The following is a 17,553-nucleotide window of genomic DNA, read 5'->3' on the forward strand; positions in this document are numbered from 1 at the left end:
TGCAGCCCTCTCAGGGGCGTCTGTGCAGGACATTCAGAAGGTGGGGCGCTGGAAGTCAGCTGCATATAAAAAGTACGTGCGCTGCGATAAGGTATAGGGGCGCACCCTGCGTTAACCCGAAAACGTTGCTTACCCACCAATTGGTCAACGGTTAGCGTTGAGCAATTGGGGGTGTGAAGGGATTTTTAATTTTTCCTCCCGTTAGCCATGATTTGACCCATTTGGTTCACGGGCAGGTTTTTTGGTTTTTCTTCTTCACTCGGGTTCCTGTTTTCCCCAGTTCTGCATCCCTGCTAGTCAGTTGCTATGTGTTACTAAAGTTGTGTCTGTTGGAATTGGGTTTGGTGCGGTTCTCACGGTTAGGTTCTCTCTTTTTCCACAGCATTGACGGAAGAAGAGGGGCAGGTGTGGCTTCTTGGTCACTCATATATTTTTTGGGCGGAAGAATATGTGTTGTCCCAAAAACAGGTTTTGTGGCCTCGCAGGTTTAGAGTGCGTTGGATTGGTGTTAGGGGCTTGCGTGTTGCACCTGTTTTGGCACTGATAGTTTCATCGGTGGCTAAGTGGGGAGTTCCGAATATATTGGTTTTACATGTTGGTGGCAATGATGTGGGCCAGTTGAAAGGTGTGGAGCTGATTGTCAGGATTCGTGAAGTGATGGACGAGATACGTTTGCAGTGGCCCAATATTCGGATTGTATGGTCTGAAATGATGCCTCGTTTGACATGGAGGGGAGTGCGCAAGTATGGTGCTTTGGAGAGAGCACGTAAGAAAGCGAATGTTGCGATTGCCAAGCATGTGGAAAAAATTGGAGGAATTTTGGTGAGTCATGGCTTTTTGGTTGGTGATATTGGGAAGTTCCTTCGTCATGATGGTGTGCATTTGAATGCTGTGGGGACCAGTTTGTTTGTGAAGGATTTATTCTCATTTTTGGTGTAGTTTTTGGGTGGCGGGCCAGTCTTTCCTTAGGGCCTGGCTTTGGCGGGAGTTCGCTGTAACTCAGTGGCTTTAGGTGGCGTAAGACAACTTTGTGGGGGCACTGTCCCTCATTGCCCCATGCGAATTTGTCCTTCTCTTTGCGGGGGGACCCGGGTGCTGTTTTAGTGCGAAAGCACCTCGGATTGGCCCAGGAGGGAAGTGAGACTCTCGCATCATTAGTACGTCTTGAAGGGGGGTCGTTTAGTCGTCCTCCGAGTATTGAGCAAGGTGAAAGCTAGAACTGAGTTTCAGCGTCTCTTGGCCACCCTGGTTAGGTTGATTGAATTTAATTTATAAATAAAAAGCTGTGACCTTTTTTAGCCAAGCTCTGGTGTCCGTGTCTTTATTTATTTGTAACTTAAGTTAAGTAAGCTAATCAGGTGTTAAAGTATTGTAAAGCAGTAAACCAATACAGATCTTATGGTAGACGAAATCTGTATAGGATTGAGGATAGATAAGATTGATGGTTTCTGCAAGGTGTTTTTGTATATGACAGCCTGGTTGGCTGAGTGAAGGGTTTGTGTCAGGTGGCCAGATCATCCTATAGGCAGAGGGATAGGAGGAGTTAAATGGAGGATATATAAGGAAGGGTTAGAGGGCAGCTCAGCCTCTTTTGCAGTGGAATTTCGGAACCCACCATCCCACCCACATTTAAGTTGTGTTCACTAATCTGCTTTTTTCCAATTTAGGTGAGGCACAGCATGGCGGGAGTTCGCTGCAACTCAGTGGCTTTAGGTGGCGTAAGACAACTTTGTGGGGGCACTGTCCCTCATTGCCCCTGGCGAATTTGTCCTTCTCTTTGCGGGGGGACCCGGGTGCTGTTTTAGTGCGAAAGCACCTCGGATTGGCCCAGGAGGGAAGTGAGACTCTCGCATCGTTAGTACGTCTTGAAGGGGGGTCGTTTAGTCGTCCTCTGAGTACTGAGCAAGGTGAAAGCTAGAACTGAGTTGCAGCGTCTCTTGGCCACCCTGGTTAGGTTGATTGAATTTAATTTATAAATAAAAAGCTGTGACCTTTTTTAGCCAAGCTCTGGTGTCCGTGTCTTTATTTATTTGTAACTTAAGTTAAGTAAGCTAATCAGGTGTTAAAGTATTGTAAAGCAGTAAACCAATACAGATCTTAGTAAGCTAATCAAGGTTGTTAAAGGTTTAGAGGTAATAAATCTATGTAGATCTTAAAAGTCGCACAAAAAGACGCTCGGCACAACTGAGTCATGGCATGGCGCAACTAGTAGGGCTATTTAATGTGCAAGGAGGCTAGATGTATGTGGACACATCTGTATGTACAGTTATTATCATAGGACCTGTACAGTATTGGCCTGATTCAGAGTTAGGACTACTGTAAATCAAAAAAGGAAAAAACCATGATGCAATGCAAGGGGATACAATTGCATTTATGCTTTTTACATTCAGGGAAAGTACCAGCTGCATTTGCACATAATGAACAAATACTGGGCTGCTTTGTTTTCACACTGAAATTTAGAATAAAGCTAGTAACACAATCGCTTTTTTTATTTGCTATTAACATTGAATCAAGCCCTATCTAATTATATGCACTGAAGTGCCAACAGTCATGGGTTAGATGCCTAGTATCCTGTAGTACCCCCTCTAGACCGGCAAAGAGCAGCAACTTGATGTGGCATTCTGGACAACTTGGGACCAATGACATGGTGCATTATCCTGCTGGTATATTCCTTCTATATGGGACTAAATGAAGTCCATGAAGGGCTGCAAATGGTCATCAGGTAATGATGCATTGTAGCGGTTACCGATCAATGACGTGTTCTGGTGGACAAGCGGATCCAACCCATGACATGTGAACACACCCCACACCAGGATGCAGTTATGTTCCCAGCAGTAGGGATGCCAGCACTCAGAATGCTGGCACCGGAATCCTGACACCAGTCAGAAGGGAAGCAGTCGGGAAGCCGGTGGTCGCAATGCCAACCGCCGGCTTCCCAACTGCTGAATCCCGGCAAGGTACAAATGACAGGCATCGAAATCCCGATGCTTGTCATTAGACCTACGATCAAAGGTAAGCTGGGCGCGGACAGCCATGGGGGGGAGGGTTAGGTTAGGGGCTCCTGGGGGGGCGTAGGGTTAGGCACCCCCCCGGGAGGTTAGGGTTAGGCTAGGGTAATGGGGGGTTAGGGCTAGGCACCCCTGGGGGGGAGGTTAGGGTTAGGCACCCCCACCCGGGAGATTTAGGGTTAGGCTGTGGGGAAGGGGGAGTTAGTTTTAGGCACTTAGAGGGGGGTTAGGGGTAGGCACCTGGGGGGAGGTTAGGGCTAGGCACCCCTAAGGGAGGGTTAGGGGGTAGAATTAGGTTAGTTTATACTTACCTTAAGGACGATCGGGATTGCAGCCGGCGGTAAATCATACTGATTCCAGTCAGAATCCCAGCGCCGACATCCCGACGGTAAATATTGGGGTTAGAGGGTGGGTTAGGCACTAGGGGGGAGGGTTAGGCTGCGGTGGGGGAGGGTTAGGGTTAGGCTGCAGTGGGGAGGGTTAGGCTTAGGTTGCAGAGGGAAGGCTAGGGTTAGGCTGCAGGGAGGAAGGGTTAGGTTTAGGCGTAGGGTACTTACCGGTAGCTGTCGGCTTTCTAACCCAGTTGGGATGCCCAACTGCTCCCGCTGCCTTCTGATCTGCTCGGCTGGCGCTGCTCCTCTGCACTATGGGAGAGACGCATGACGTCTCTCCCATAGTTCACTGCCTGTGCCGGAAGGTGAGCTCTAGTCTCCGGCTCTGGCTGCTGCTACGGGGAGGGAGCCGGGCGCCCGCTGGTTACAATCTCAGCGGGTGCCTGGTGTCTCCGTGCGGCATCGGGGTTAGGTGTCCGGAGGAGGCGGAACTGGTTCCGTCTCCTCCGGTTCACTTTAACCCCAATGGCTGGGTGTGGGGGCCCAGGGACGATCACCCCTGTTGCCCCCCCTTTGATTCAGCCCTGCAACCCCCCCACACCATTATGAAACTACCAACAGCCTGCACGGTGCCTTATTGACAACTGGGGTCCTAGGCCACAAGGGGTCTGAGCCTCACCTAAACCCTACCATCAGACCAAAACAACTGGTCTGATGGTAGGGTTGACTCGTACCATGCCAAATGTTGCCAATCCTCCAGGGTACAATTAGCGACGTCATGAGCCCAGGTGAGGTGCTGTGTCTGGTATCGTAGTGTTAACAGGGGCACTCTGGTGGGTTTTCTGCTCCCATATCCCATGAAAGCTAAAAAACTGCTGGCAGTGCCAGATTAAGGTCCACATGGGCCTGGAGCTGAAATTTATGAAGGGCCTATTGTGTGATGCTGCAGGGGGTGTGACCAGCATGGCAGGGGTGAGGCCTCTGATGTGGGGGTGTGACCAGTGATGTGGGGTGTGTGGTCTGTGCTGAGGGGTGTGGCTAGCACCATGGAGGGCATAGCTACCCGCCTACCTTCAGCCACCTCAATCTCCCTGGTGCCGGTACTAACGATGACACTTGTGGCTCTGAACAGAAAAATAGTGGAGGGGAGCGGCTTCCTGCTTGCACATGGATTTTTGCATTAGCCGAATGGAAACTCCCTTTAGCATAAAGTGCAGTGTAGGCATTGAGCTTGGTAAGGATTAAGGGCCTCATTTATCAATGAGTTTATCATTCACAAAGAGTGGTAAAACTTGTTACATATGATAAAGGTGCTCCAGCCAATCAGCTCCCAGCTGACATCTGTTTGAAATATGATAGTTGGGAGCTGATTGGCTGGAGCACCATTTATCATATGCAACGAGACGATAAAACTTGTTGATAAACGAGTCCCTAAATTTGTATGCACCCCGACAAAAATTTAAATCATGCACCTGCCCCTTCCTATCTCATACAAATACTACGCTCTTTTTTGTCATTGTTTCCGACATCCAAAAATCATACATGCTCTCTATATATAATATATACACATATATATATATTTATAATATATACACATACACAGTGCTTAAAGTGGTCCTAAAGAGGTGGTGGAACTCATTACCCCCCTCCACACTCCCCTCCACGGGTGACTCACACCGACAGAGCCGGCCCTAGGCATAGGCATTATAAGCAAATGTCTAGGGGCATTCCAGGGCTCTATCTCTGTCTGTCTGCCTCCCCCCGCCGCCGCCTGCCGCTAGCCGCTGCTCCCAGCCTCCCACCTCTACAGCGATGCTGGCGCTGCTACCCGCACTCGCATTCCCTCCCAGCGCACTGCCACGATCGGAGCTCTCCATTCGGGCAGTGCAGTGGATGGCAGGCCAGTCATGTGACTTGTGACCAGGATCCGCATCCGCTCGGCCCTTATTCAGAATGAGCTTCTGCATGCTGCGCATGCCCTGCCGCTGCCACACCTCCCATGGGCCTTTGCGGACCAGAGCCGTGAGTAACAACTCACGGCTCTGCCTCCATCTAATAGACGCCTAGGCCTCCAGCCAGCCATTGCGAGGAATCACTGCAGGCTGCAGGTAAGAGACAGTAATAACAACGCACAGCTGCGCTCGCCACAAATATTTATTTCCCTTCTATGCCCTAGTGGATGGTAACACAGGAGCGGTCCAGCCTCCTGCAGCGGTCACGTGGTGGATACGTCACAGAGGTCCTTTATGCCAAATAGCAGCAACCGTATAAGGCGTCCATAACTTTATTGCAATTAAACACAATATATAACAGCTTACACTAACTTATACTAAAATAAAGACAGGACACAGACTGCTTTGGTTAAATGGTCATAACTTTCTTTATTAAAGGTATGACCCTGAATTATACTTAAATTATTGAATTTACTTTATTGGGAGGCAAAGAAGGATGCTACAACCAGCTCCAGCCATATGATCTTAGCCAATATTAGGGGACGACTGATACGCCCTCCCCTGTGGCCATTGTGACCAATATTAGGGAGCGACTGAAACGCCCCCCCTGTGGTCATTGTAAGCTAAGCTGCGAAGACTCACAACCCCTATGATATTGCATAGTACGAGCGTGTCCGCAGAGACTGACGCCCAAAGTCCTCCCGCAGAGGTAGGCCATACTACGACCATTTAAAGGATATGTGCTCCACAACGAATACTCTTACACTTTACGTGGCCGCTGGATTGTAGCACCTTCCCGCCACCGCCAGGTTCCAAAGAACCGCAGCCTGCCACCCAAACCAAAACACTAGACCGCATCCAAACAGGAAATAACATCACCCAAAAACACACCTAACCCCAAATCTGATAAATGCACCCCATCAGGGCGAAAAAACGGAGCCTGCTCTAAACGTAAACTTGGGTGCCGAACCACCAAACCACCTGACCCGGAGACAAAACGAGAAACAGCCTTGGTAATCTTCCTGCGAGCCTTATCCAAAGCCAACAAGTCCCTTGAACCCCTCCATACATGGCGAGGGATAATTTCCGACCATACCAAGCGCACCTCCGGCCACCGGGACCGAAGGGCGCACAAATCAGCCTGCATCCGCAAGATCAGATCTATACCCTTAGACTGCCCCACATCATTGCCTCCGAGGTGAATCACCAGCCATGCCGGGCGCCCACAGCGCATCTCCTGCTGAAACAAGAATTCTAAAAGAGCTGGCCACCGCATGCCCCTGACTCCAAACCAACGAACCTGACGCCCCCCTAACAACAGGGATGCCCTTTTTGCCATCGCATGCCTTTCAGCCCAATAAATAAACGAATGGCCCACAAGCCAGACTTGCTCAGAAGACACGGACATAGCTGTAAAAGAGCAAAAAGAACTAAAACGTCAGTAAAGAAACATTATATGAAGAGGATAGAGGTAACTTAGGAGGAGAATGTTAGTAACAATGCCCAGGCGAAGGAGAAAATCCAAAAAACCTCCTGTTTGTCCAAGTGATCCATGAGCCGTGTATAATAAGTAGGGGTGAGCGGGTTCGGATTTCTGAAATCCGAACCCCCCCGAGCCCCCCCGATCCGAGTCCGATCCGAATCAGGCTCGACTTTTCCCGCCTGACTCGGATCTGAAATCGAGGCAAAACGTCATCATCCCGCCTTCCGAGTCTCGCGGGTTTTGGATCCTATATAAGGTACCCACGTCGGCGCCATTTTCTCACTCGGCTGTGGACAGTGAAGAGGGAGGGTGGGAGTTAGGGCTGTGTAGTGTAGTGTAGTGTAGTGTAGTGCTGCTGTTGTCCACTACTTCAAAGTCCATAGGGGCTGGCTGTGTTGTGCTGTGCTGCTGTTGTTAATAGGGGCTGTGTCCACTACTTCAAAGTCCATAGGGGCTGGCTGGACTGTGTTGTGCAGTCAGTTCTCCATAGGGGCTGTGTCCACTCCAAAGTCCTGTGCAGTGTCCCAGTCCTAAAGAGGTGCTGTAGTGTTGTCCAGGGGGTGCTCTGTCCATCAGGGGTGCTCCCCCCAAGTGCTAAAAAAATAATATATTTTCTGTGTTTGTGAATTGTGTGCGCAGTAGCCGCACGTGCATCAACAAAGTAGTGCCAAGCGTGCGCCTGTGTCATAAGTAAAGGGCCGGCTGGCTTGACCGTTAAGGGTGCTGTAACCCCCGAAAGTACACTCCAGTCCAAACCAAAAAAAAAATTATTTTCTGTGTTTGTGAATTGTGTGCGCAGTAGCCGCACGTGCATCAACAAAGTAGTGCCAAGCGTGCGCCTGTGTCATAAGTAAAGGGCCGGCTGGCTTGACCGTTAAGGGTGCTGTAACCCCCGAAAGTACACTCCAGTCCAAACCAAAAAAAAAATTATTTTCTGTGTTTGTGAATTGTGTGCGCAGTAGCCGCACGTGCATCAACAAAGTAGTGCCAAGCGTGCGCCTGTGTCATAAGTAAAGGGCCGGCTGGCTTGACCGTTAAGGGTGCTGTAACCCCCGAAAGTACACTCCAGTCCAAACCAAAAAAAAAATTATTTTCTGTGTTTGTGAATTGTGTGCGCAGTAGCCGCACGTGCATCAACAAAGTAGTGCCAAGCGTGCGCCTGTGTCATAAGTAAAGGGCCGGCTGGCTTGACCGTTAAGGGTGCTGTAACCCCCGAAAGTACACTCCAGTCCAAACCAAAAAAAAAATTATTTTCTGTGTTTGTGAATTGTGTGCGCAGTAGCCGCACGTGCATCAACAAAGTAGTGCCAAGCGTGCGCCTGTGTCATAAGTAAAGGGCCGGCTGGCTTGACCGTTAAGGGTGCTGTAACCCCCGAAAGTACACTCCAGTCCAAACCAAAAAAAAAATTATTTTCTGTGTTTGTGAATTGTGTGCGCAGTAGCCGCACGTGCATCAACAAAGTAGTGCCAAGCGTGCGCCTGTGTCATAAGTAAAGGGCCGGCTGGCTTGACCGTTAAGGGTGTTGTAACCCCCGAAAGTACACTCCAGTCCAAACCAAAAAAAAAATTATTTTCTGTGTTTGTGAATTGTGTGCGCAGTAGCCGCACGTGCATCAACAAAGTAGTGCCAAGCGTGCGCCTGTGTCATAAGTAAAGGGCCGGCTGGCTTGACCGTTAAGGGTGCTGTAACCCCCGAAAGTACACTCCAGTCCAAACCAAAAAAAAAATTATTTTCTGTGTTTGTGAATTGTGTGCACTGTGGCTGCACGTGCATCAACAAAGGAGCAGCGCCAAGCGTGCGCCTGTGTCCCATAAGTAAAGAGCCGGCTGGCTCATTTCTTAAAGGGTGGTGTAACCCACAAAGTGCACTACTCTCCAGCAAAAATAAAATAATATTTTCTGTGTTTGTGTGCGCTTTAGCCGCACGTATATATATCAATATAACATAAATGGAGGACCAAACTTTCTCCGATAAAAATAAAATAGGGAAAGATCAAGAACCACTTCCTCCTAGTGCTGTTGCTGCTGCTGGGAGTTGTTCATCATCCCAGAGAGGAAGTAGGAACATCACTACTTTTACTAAACAATTGACCCTCCAACAGTCCCTAGCGATGAGGATGAAGTACGACAGCAGTCATCCTGAAGCAAAACGTATAACTGAGGCCTTGACTGCTATGTTGGTGTTAGACGTGCGTCCGGTATCCGACATTAGTGCAGTGGGATTTAGACAATTGATGGAGGTAGTGTGTCCTCGGTTCCAAATCCCGTCTAGATTCCACCTGCATCCTCAAAGCAGCAGCGACAAGCGTGCGTCTGTCTGTTAAAGGGTGGTGACACCCTCAAAGTGTGCTACACAAACAATTAAAATATTGTTCTTTTTTTTTCTGTCTTTGTGAATTGTGTGGGCTGTAGCCGCACCTGCATCCTTAAAGCAGCAGCGACAAGCGTGCGTCTGTCTGTTAAAGGGTGGTGACACCCTCAAAGTGTGCTACACAAACAATAAAAATATTGTTCTTTTTTTTTTGGTCTTTGTGAAATGTGTGGGCTGTAGCCGCACCTGCATCCTTAAAGCAGCAGCGACAAGCGTGCGTCTGTCTGTTAAAGGGTGGTGACACCCTCAAAGTGTGCTACACAAACAATTAAAATATTGTTCTTTTTTTTTCTGTCTTTGTGAATTGTGTGGGCTGTAGCCGCACCTGCATCCTTAAAGCAGCAGCGACAAGCGTGCGTCTGTCTGTTAAAGGGTGGTGACACCCTCAAAGTGTGCTACACAAACAATTAAAATATTGTTCTTTTTTTTTTGGTCTTTGTGACTTGTGTGCGATGTAGCCGCACCTGCATCCTTAAAGCAGCAGCGACAAGCGTGCGTCTGTCTGTTAAAGGGTGGTGACACCCTCAAAGTGTGCTACACAAACAATAAAAATATTCTTCTTTTTTCTGTCTATGTGAATTGTGTGGGCTGTAGCCGCACCTGCATCCTTAAAGCAGCAGCGACAAGCGTGCGTCTGTCTGTTAAAGTGTGGTGACACCCTCAAAGTGTTCTACACAAATAATTAAAATATTGTTCTTTTTTTTTCGGTCTTTGTGAAATGTGTGGGCTGTAGCCGCACCTGCATCCTTAAAGCAGCAGCGACAAGCGTGCGTCTGTCTGTTAAAGGGTGGTGTAACTCTCAAAATGTTCCAAAAAATAAAAAACTATTTTTTAATGTGTTTGTGACTTGTGTGCGATGTAGCCACACTTGCATCCTCAAAGCAGCAGCGACAAGCGTGCGTCTGTCTGTTAAAGGGTGGTGACACCCTCAAAGTGTGCTACACAAACAATTAAAATATTGTTCTTTTTTTTTCTGTCTATGTGAATTGTGTGGGCTGTAGCCGCACCTGCATCCTTAAAGCAGCAGCGACAAGCGTGCGTCTGTCTGTTAAAGGGTGGTGACACCTCAAAGTGTTCTACACAAACAATTAAAATATTGTTCTTTTTTTTTTGGTCTTTGTGAAATGTGTGGGCTGTAGCCGCACCTGCATCCTTAAAGCAGCAGCGACAAGCGTGCGTCTGTCTGTTAAAGGGTGGTGACACCTCAAAGTGTTCTACACAAACAATTAAAATATTCTTCTTCTTTTTTCTGTCTTTGTGAATTGTGTGGGCTGTAGCCGCACTTGCATCCTCAAAGCAGCAGCGACAAGCGTGCGTCTGTCTGTTAAAGGGTGGTGTAACCCTCAAAGTGTGCTCCACAAACAATAAAAATATTCTTTTTTTTTTCTGTCTTTGTGAATTGTGTGGGCTGTAGCCGCACTTGAATCCTCAAAGCAGCAGCGACAAGCGTGCGTCTGTCTGTTAAAGGATTACATCGGTGACAGCATCCAAGTAGGCATGTCAGACAGTCCGTACCTGTACTGGCAGGAAAAAGAAGCAATTTGGAGGTCCCTGTACAAACTGGCTCTATTTTACCTGAGTTGCCCCCCCTCCAGTGTGTACTCCGAAAGAGTGTTTAGTGCAGCCGGGAACCTTGTCAGCGAAAGGCGTAGGAGGTTGCTTCCACAAAATGTGGAGAAGATGATGTTCATAAAATGAATTATCAACTCTTCCAGGGAGACCAGCCTCCAGAACGTACAGAGGGACCTGTGGTTCCAGCAGGGACGAATTAATACTCTGTGAGGATGAGGATGTACACACTGAAGAGGGTGAGGAATCGGTGGATGAGGAGGATGAGGATGACATCTTGCCTCCGTAGAGCCAGTTTGTGCAGGGACAGATAAATTGCCAGCTTGTTTTGTGGGGGCCCAAACGAACCAATCATTTCAGCCACAGTTGTGTGGCAGACCCTGGTGCTGAAATGATTGGTTTGTTAAAGTGTGCATGTCCTGTTTATACAACATAAGGGTGGGTGGGAGGGCCCAAGGACAATTCCATCTTGCACCTCTTTTTTTTCTTTGCATTATGTACAGTTTGGGGCCTAGTTTTTCAATGCCATCCTGTCTGCCACTGCAGTTTCACGCCTAGATGGGTCACGTGTTTGTGCCGCCCACTTGTGTCGCTTAGCATAGTCATCCAGCTACCTCGGTGCAACCTTTTAGACATAAAAACACTATTGTGAGGTGTGAGGTATTCAGAATAGACTGGAAATGAGTGGAAATTAAGGTTATTGAGGTTAATAATAGCATAGGAGCAGAAAAACCTACAAATTCTGTGATTTTAGCTGTTTTTATGCTTTTTTTCAAAAAAATACAGATCCAAAACACAAAACCCAGAACCCAAAACACGCAAGGGTGGTTTTGGCAAAACCAATCCAGATCCAAAACACGAAGAAAGATCCAGATCCAAAACCAAAACACAAAACACGAAAAGTGGCCGGTGCACACCCCTAATAATAAGCCAATTGAATTAAGGCCCTTTTTTCTTTGGAGGAAAAATTAAAAAATCCCTTCACACCCTCAATTTTTGAATGCTAGCCATTCAAAAACTGGCGGGTAAACTACGTTTCTGGGTGAGAAAAACACAACTTAAAGCTTATCACATCTAACATATGATTTATAGGCGGATGACCTCCATCTCCCAATTGCTTGAATGGCAGATGGAGGCAATCCGCTAGCTGCTGCACAAGTAGCCGCGCCAATACGGAAAGAATGCGTCCCGTAATGCGCAACATCTAAACCCAGCTGACCCAAACAGCGCTTAAACACAGCAGCAAACTGAAACTTAGTCAAAGGAGAGGAGTCAGCATGTAATAACCATTGCGCGCCAACCGACGGGCGCAGACCCGCATATATCCCAGCCAAGCGCAAAGGGCAAATCTCAGAATTAGCATGCGGCTTGATGGTAACCCAACGCCCACACCCTAACTGATCAGTTTTGGAACGTGGAATTTTGCACAGGATAGCCCCCGCCTGGATTACCACATGCTTAAATAATAGCCCTGAATCAGCAAACCTCTTACTAGATGCCACAAGCTCACTAATCCAAACCCGCCAAAAAAAGCAAGCGCAAACGCTAAACGTAACAAAAAAGACTCAAATTCGGAAGATGTAATCAATGAAACTACCCCTATCAACCTCTGCAGCAGGGCCAGGTCAATCGGCCGGCGAGAATCAGCCACCCTGGGATTTTCTTTAGCCCAACCCTTAAGGGCCTTAGACAGCACAAAGGACTTTGTGGGATCATGACCGCCATGAAGGCGAGAGAAAAAAGCAATACCTGCAAGGGCGGAAGCCATGGCCGCCTTAGATCGGCCCCTCTGATAATGGTCCCACACAAATTCAACTAAACGCTGATCTAAAGACTTACCCACCGCAGGATGCCTAACCCGATAAGCCTCCCAGTCGCGCCAAGCTGCCTCGTAAACTCGCAAAGTTGACGGAGCCAGGGACTTCCGGGCCAGACCAATTAGTCCGGCTCGACAAGCTGCCAGACAGAAGACGGACACGTCATCCCAATCGGATTAGCCTCAGGGGCCAACACCCGAAACCTATCAAATTGAAAGCGGGATAGTGAATCCGCTATCCCGTTTTCAATGCCCGGTACATGCCTCGCCCTAAAGACAATATTCGCCTTCAAACATCTCAAAACTAAAAACCTCAACAGACGCAGCGCCATAGGAGAAGAAGAACGCTGATTATTAATAGCGTGCACCACGCCCAGGTTGTCACACCAAAAAATTATGTTCTGGTTAGACAAACTGTCAGCCCACAAATCCACAGCCACAATTATCGGAAAAAGTTCCAATAACAACAGGTTAGACTGCAATCCGCGAGCTATCCATGATGCCGGCCATGGAGCAGCGCACCATTCCCCCTGAAAATATGCCCCGAAGCCAGTTGAACCTGCAGCATCGGTGAACAACTGCAATTCAGCATTGTCAACCGGCTGCAATGGCCAAATTAACTCGAGGTTGAAATCCAACAAAAATGAAGCCCACACCCGGAGGTCATCTAGGATTTCCCTGGAAAGGCGAACACTAAAATGCGGGTTGGAGACCCCCGCAATGGCCCGCTCCAATTTACGGCAAAACACCCTCCCCATCGGGATGATCCGACACGCAAAGTGAAATGAACCGAGAACCGACTGCACATTGCGCAATTTAACCCGCCGAGAATCTAAGCAACCTTGAATCTGACCTAGCAATCGCTGCACTTTATCGTCCGGCAAACGGCAGCACCCAGCAACTGTGTCCACTTCGATACCTAGGTAAGACAAGCAAGAAGTCGGACCCTCTGTCTTGTCTGTGGCCACAGGAACGCCGAGCACCCGAAAAAGGGCCTGCGCAGAAAACAACACATCCCCACAAACTGTGCTATCATGCGGGCCGACGAACAAAAAGTCGTCCAAATAATGTGCGATACCGGCATGGTCAGTGCCAGCCTGGATACACCAATGCAAAAAGGTGCTGAACTTTTCAAAATAAGCACACGAGATAGCACAGCCCATGGGGAGGCACCTGTCAACAAAAAATTGACCATCCAACATAAAACCCATAAAACGTAGGGACTCGGGGTGCAACGGAAGCAGGCGGAAAGCAGATTCCACATCCAATTTTGCCATCAACGCCCCAGGACCAAAACCCCTAATCATAGCGAGCGCCTCATCAAATAGCTGGTACTGCACTTGGCAAAGCGAGTGGGGTATTGCATCGTTCACAGAGCCCCCATGAGGGTACGACAAATGCTGTATCAAACAGAATTTACCCTGGACCTTTTTGGGCACGACTCCAAGGGGAGAAATGCATAGGTCCTGCAAAGGAGGGGAGGGAAAAGGCCCGGACATACGGCCCAACGCCACTTCAGCAAAGACTTTCTGTCGTACCACATGGGGAAGCTCTCTGGCCGACCGCAAGTTCCGGGAGGAGACTACATGCAAAGCGCCAGCTACGGGTAATCGGAAACCCAAACGAAAACCATCCAGCAAAAATTGGGACTCGTCCCGCAAAGGATACCAGCCCAACCATTTCGCTAACTCGTCTAGCACCACCGGAGAATAGGCCTTACTTGTCAACTCCGGTAGCGTCAAACCTGCCCCTTGAACCGCCCTTTGTTCCTGACTTACAGTCTTTAGCGGGGTGACTACCGTTACAGATGCGGCAGGAGTGACGAAAACGACACCCTGACCCCCGGGAACACCGAGAGTCATTATAGGCAAAACACTTCCCTTTACCGAGCATGTTCGCTCCAGCACGTGAAGGGAGAGAAGCCTTCCTACCTTGTGCCCCTTCCGCAGGCGCCTTAGTTTCCTGTGTAACAGCTAACCAGACCTCCACATCTTTACGGCCCAGAGGCATAACCAGCTGACCGTCCTGCTTCCTACGAAACTGTTCGTCGTAATCTCTCCAAACAAAGCCCTTGGATTTGATAAAAATATCATGCACCAAATGAATATACTTTATTACATTACGGTGCTCCGTTGGGCGCGTTTCAAGGTAGCAGGCCGAAAAAACCAGTATACCGCTAAGCCAATGATGAAAACCACGGCCAGAATCCTCCCCGCCACCCCCAGGTTTTTTGGCTTTATCTAAAGCTTTCTTCATGTCTTCGGTTAGAGAAAAAACATCCACAAACTTACCCTTGCGAATCTTGTCCCTAACTCGCTTACGCAAACCCCTGTCCACTGCCGTATTGGCACAGTGAACCATACCCGCATCTTCAACAGGCGCTACAACAGCAGCCGGAGCTGACTTACGCTTAGCCGCTTTCTTAACCAAACGCTGCGCAACCAGTTTAGCTAATTTTCGCGGGCGTGGCGGAGACCTAGACGAGGAGCTACTATCGCTAGACCCTGAAGATTACGTATCGAACTGCAAAGGAGGGACAGCAGACTCACCACCAGCCAGACCCGACATCCCGTCACCGACAGCCTCCGGCACCACAACATCAGGGGCAACGATCACGTCCCCTGTATCAGGACCGGCCACGGCGCTACCACCCGAGATCCCAGCACCACCAGAAGCCATCGCTGGAGCACAAGGCAAAACACTGCGGCGAGACATAGAGGATGGTAAATCACTGAACACCGCAGCGGGGGTACTCGGAACTGTTGCTGGGTGAAAAACCGGGACAGGAGGAGAAGGAGTTAAAGGGGGAGGGGCGGCGCAAACCGCACTGAGAGAAGGCGCTGGTGGGCGTGGGGCAGGACCCTGTGGGGGAACAAACTGTTGCGGCCAAGATGGGGCGGAAGGAGAATTAACATGCACAGGGTAATTTGGAAAAGTATAAGGCTGGGCAAAAGAGGGGTGCCAATAAGGAAAAGGGGCCCCCGCAGGAGGAAAAAGGGGGTAATTGGAAAATTGGCCAGGAAAAGTAGGAAAAACCGAAGGTTGGGAAACTGAAGGAAAAACTGGGGAGGACCATGAAGTGAGGGAAGGAGCAGAGGAAAAAACAGGGAAAGAAGGATGCGCTGCTGTAAGAGAAAAGGGGGGTAGGGAGGAAACAGGCTGGGAGAGGAGGCTGGGAGGAACAGGGGGGGTTATAGAGAGGGGGGGGGAGCACCCACCCCAGCAGGAACTGTAGGGTGGTAAGGAACAGGGCCCCCAGAGTAGTTGGACCCCATGAAAATAGGAGCCGAACGCTGGTGATATGGGGCGGGGCCCGGGGGCAAAATGGCGGCCGCGGGGGGGAGGGGGGGGGCGGCGCTGGCCGCATGGAGGACTGGGTCCCCCGCAGCTTGGTACAGCGTCGCGGGGGTGAAGGGGCTTGCAGTGCTGGCCGGAAGGTGGGCCGGAACCTCCGCAGCCTTATACAGCGCCGCGGGGGGGCACCATGGGGACAGGAGCGGAGGGAGGAAGCGCCTGGCTGGAGCCGCACGCGGGCGCAATGAAGGCCGGGCCCCCCACAGCTTTATACAGCGCAGCGGGGGGGGACCCGGCAACGGGGGGCATCAGGAGGCCAGGAGCGGAGGAAGGAAGGGCCGGGATGTAGATGCGCGCGGGCGCCGGAGGTGACCGCGCGCCCGCGAGCAGTTGGAGGGTGGTTGCCGGAGCGAGCGGTGACCCCGCAGGAGACGGGGACCGCTCGCCCGGGGAGGAATAAGGCCCGGCAGGAGGGAGGCTGTAGTCGGTGGTGGGGGGCGTGGCCAGTCCCCAGGCAGCATTTGAGACTTCTGCCGGGGACAAAACGGATGGCAGACTCAGGCGGCGCCGAGCAGGAGGAGGTGGGGGGGGGCTGGAGAATCTATAAATCGGCGGGGGGGGTACTGAACGTTTTGGGCGAGGCATGAAAAAGGGGGGGGGTGGGCAGAGGTGAAAGGGAAAGTGATAAATTGAAGAAGAGTGAAAATAAGAAAAATGAAAAAACCAGAGGGGAAGCAAACAGACAAGAGGTGCACAAAAACAGGAGAATACAAGGGACAGGGAGATATAAAAGACAGGGAGTTACAAGTATAAATGTCACCGGATACAGTTCCTGAGAATGGCACCCAGGACAAACACCATCCAGAAAAGGAAGTTGCTGGGCGTACCCCAGTCCTATAAAGTCCACCAAGCCACTCCCACGAGCTCCCACATGGTCAGCGACCAATCAACCATGACAACCCCCCCCCAAACTACTCTACCTAGCAACTACTGACAAATTCCAACCAATTACAAAAAACTAAGGACTCTTATATAGATTTAAACTTAGTCAGTTCTCATCTCTTCATCTCACCTATATGTTATATATGTGTGTGTGTAGATATATATATATATATATATATATATATATGTGTGTGTGTGTGTGTGTGTGTATGTGTGTATATATATGTATATATACAGATATATATATATATATATATATATATATAGTGCTCCAGAAACTTTCAATAACACACACCGCTATACCATAATACCAAATGAATGTTTAGCTGGCTAGCTGAGAGAAAGGTGGGCACCCGTGACTGGGGCTGGGAGCAAAGAGTGGTTTTAAAGCAATGTGTTCTATTTGGCGTCGGCGGAAAAACAAAAAGATTGGTGGAATTATCTGCTAGGGGGCACCAGTCAAAATTTTGCCTAGGGCACCAAATTGGCTAGGGCCGGCTCTGCACCCCGAGCCCCTCCCTTTCCTGATTACCTGGCAGATGCCACACTCCTAGCCCCTCCCCTTCAAGTGTGATTGTGAACCATACACCTATACTGTATATAGTCACACATACATCCATATAGCAGAGCAGGGGGAGACTGAGGTATAGAACGAGAGTGAGGCTAGCACTCCAAAGCAATGACCAATTTTATTATTATACTTTATTTTTATGGTGCCACAAAGTCTCTGCAGAACCTTCCAGCGTACATAAACAGGGTATGAGCCCCCCCAAAAAGTGAATTACA

The 17,553-nt window shown here is 49.5% G+C and overlaps 1 pseudogene; it reads right to left on the minus strand.

Moving 5' to 3' along the window:
- Positions 1-6,683: 6,683 nt before the first annotated feature.
- On the minus strand, positions 6,684-15,210 carry LOC148477286 (uncharacterized; annotated as a pseudogene).
- Positions 15,211-17,553: the final 2,343 nt, after the last annotated feature.

The sequence above is a fragment of the Taudactylus pleione genome, unplaced genomic scaffold, assembly GCF_031769625.1.
Source record: "Taudactylus pleione unplaced genomic scaffold, aTauple2 ptg000726l, whole genome shotgun sequence".
Taxonomy (NCBI): Eukaryota; Metazoa; Chordata; class Amphibia; order Anura; family Myobatrachidae; genus Taudactylus; species Taudactylus pleione.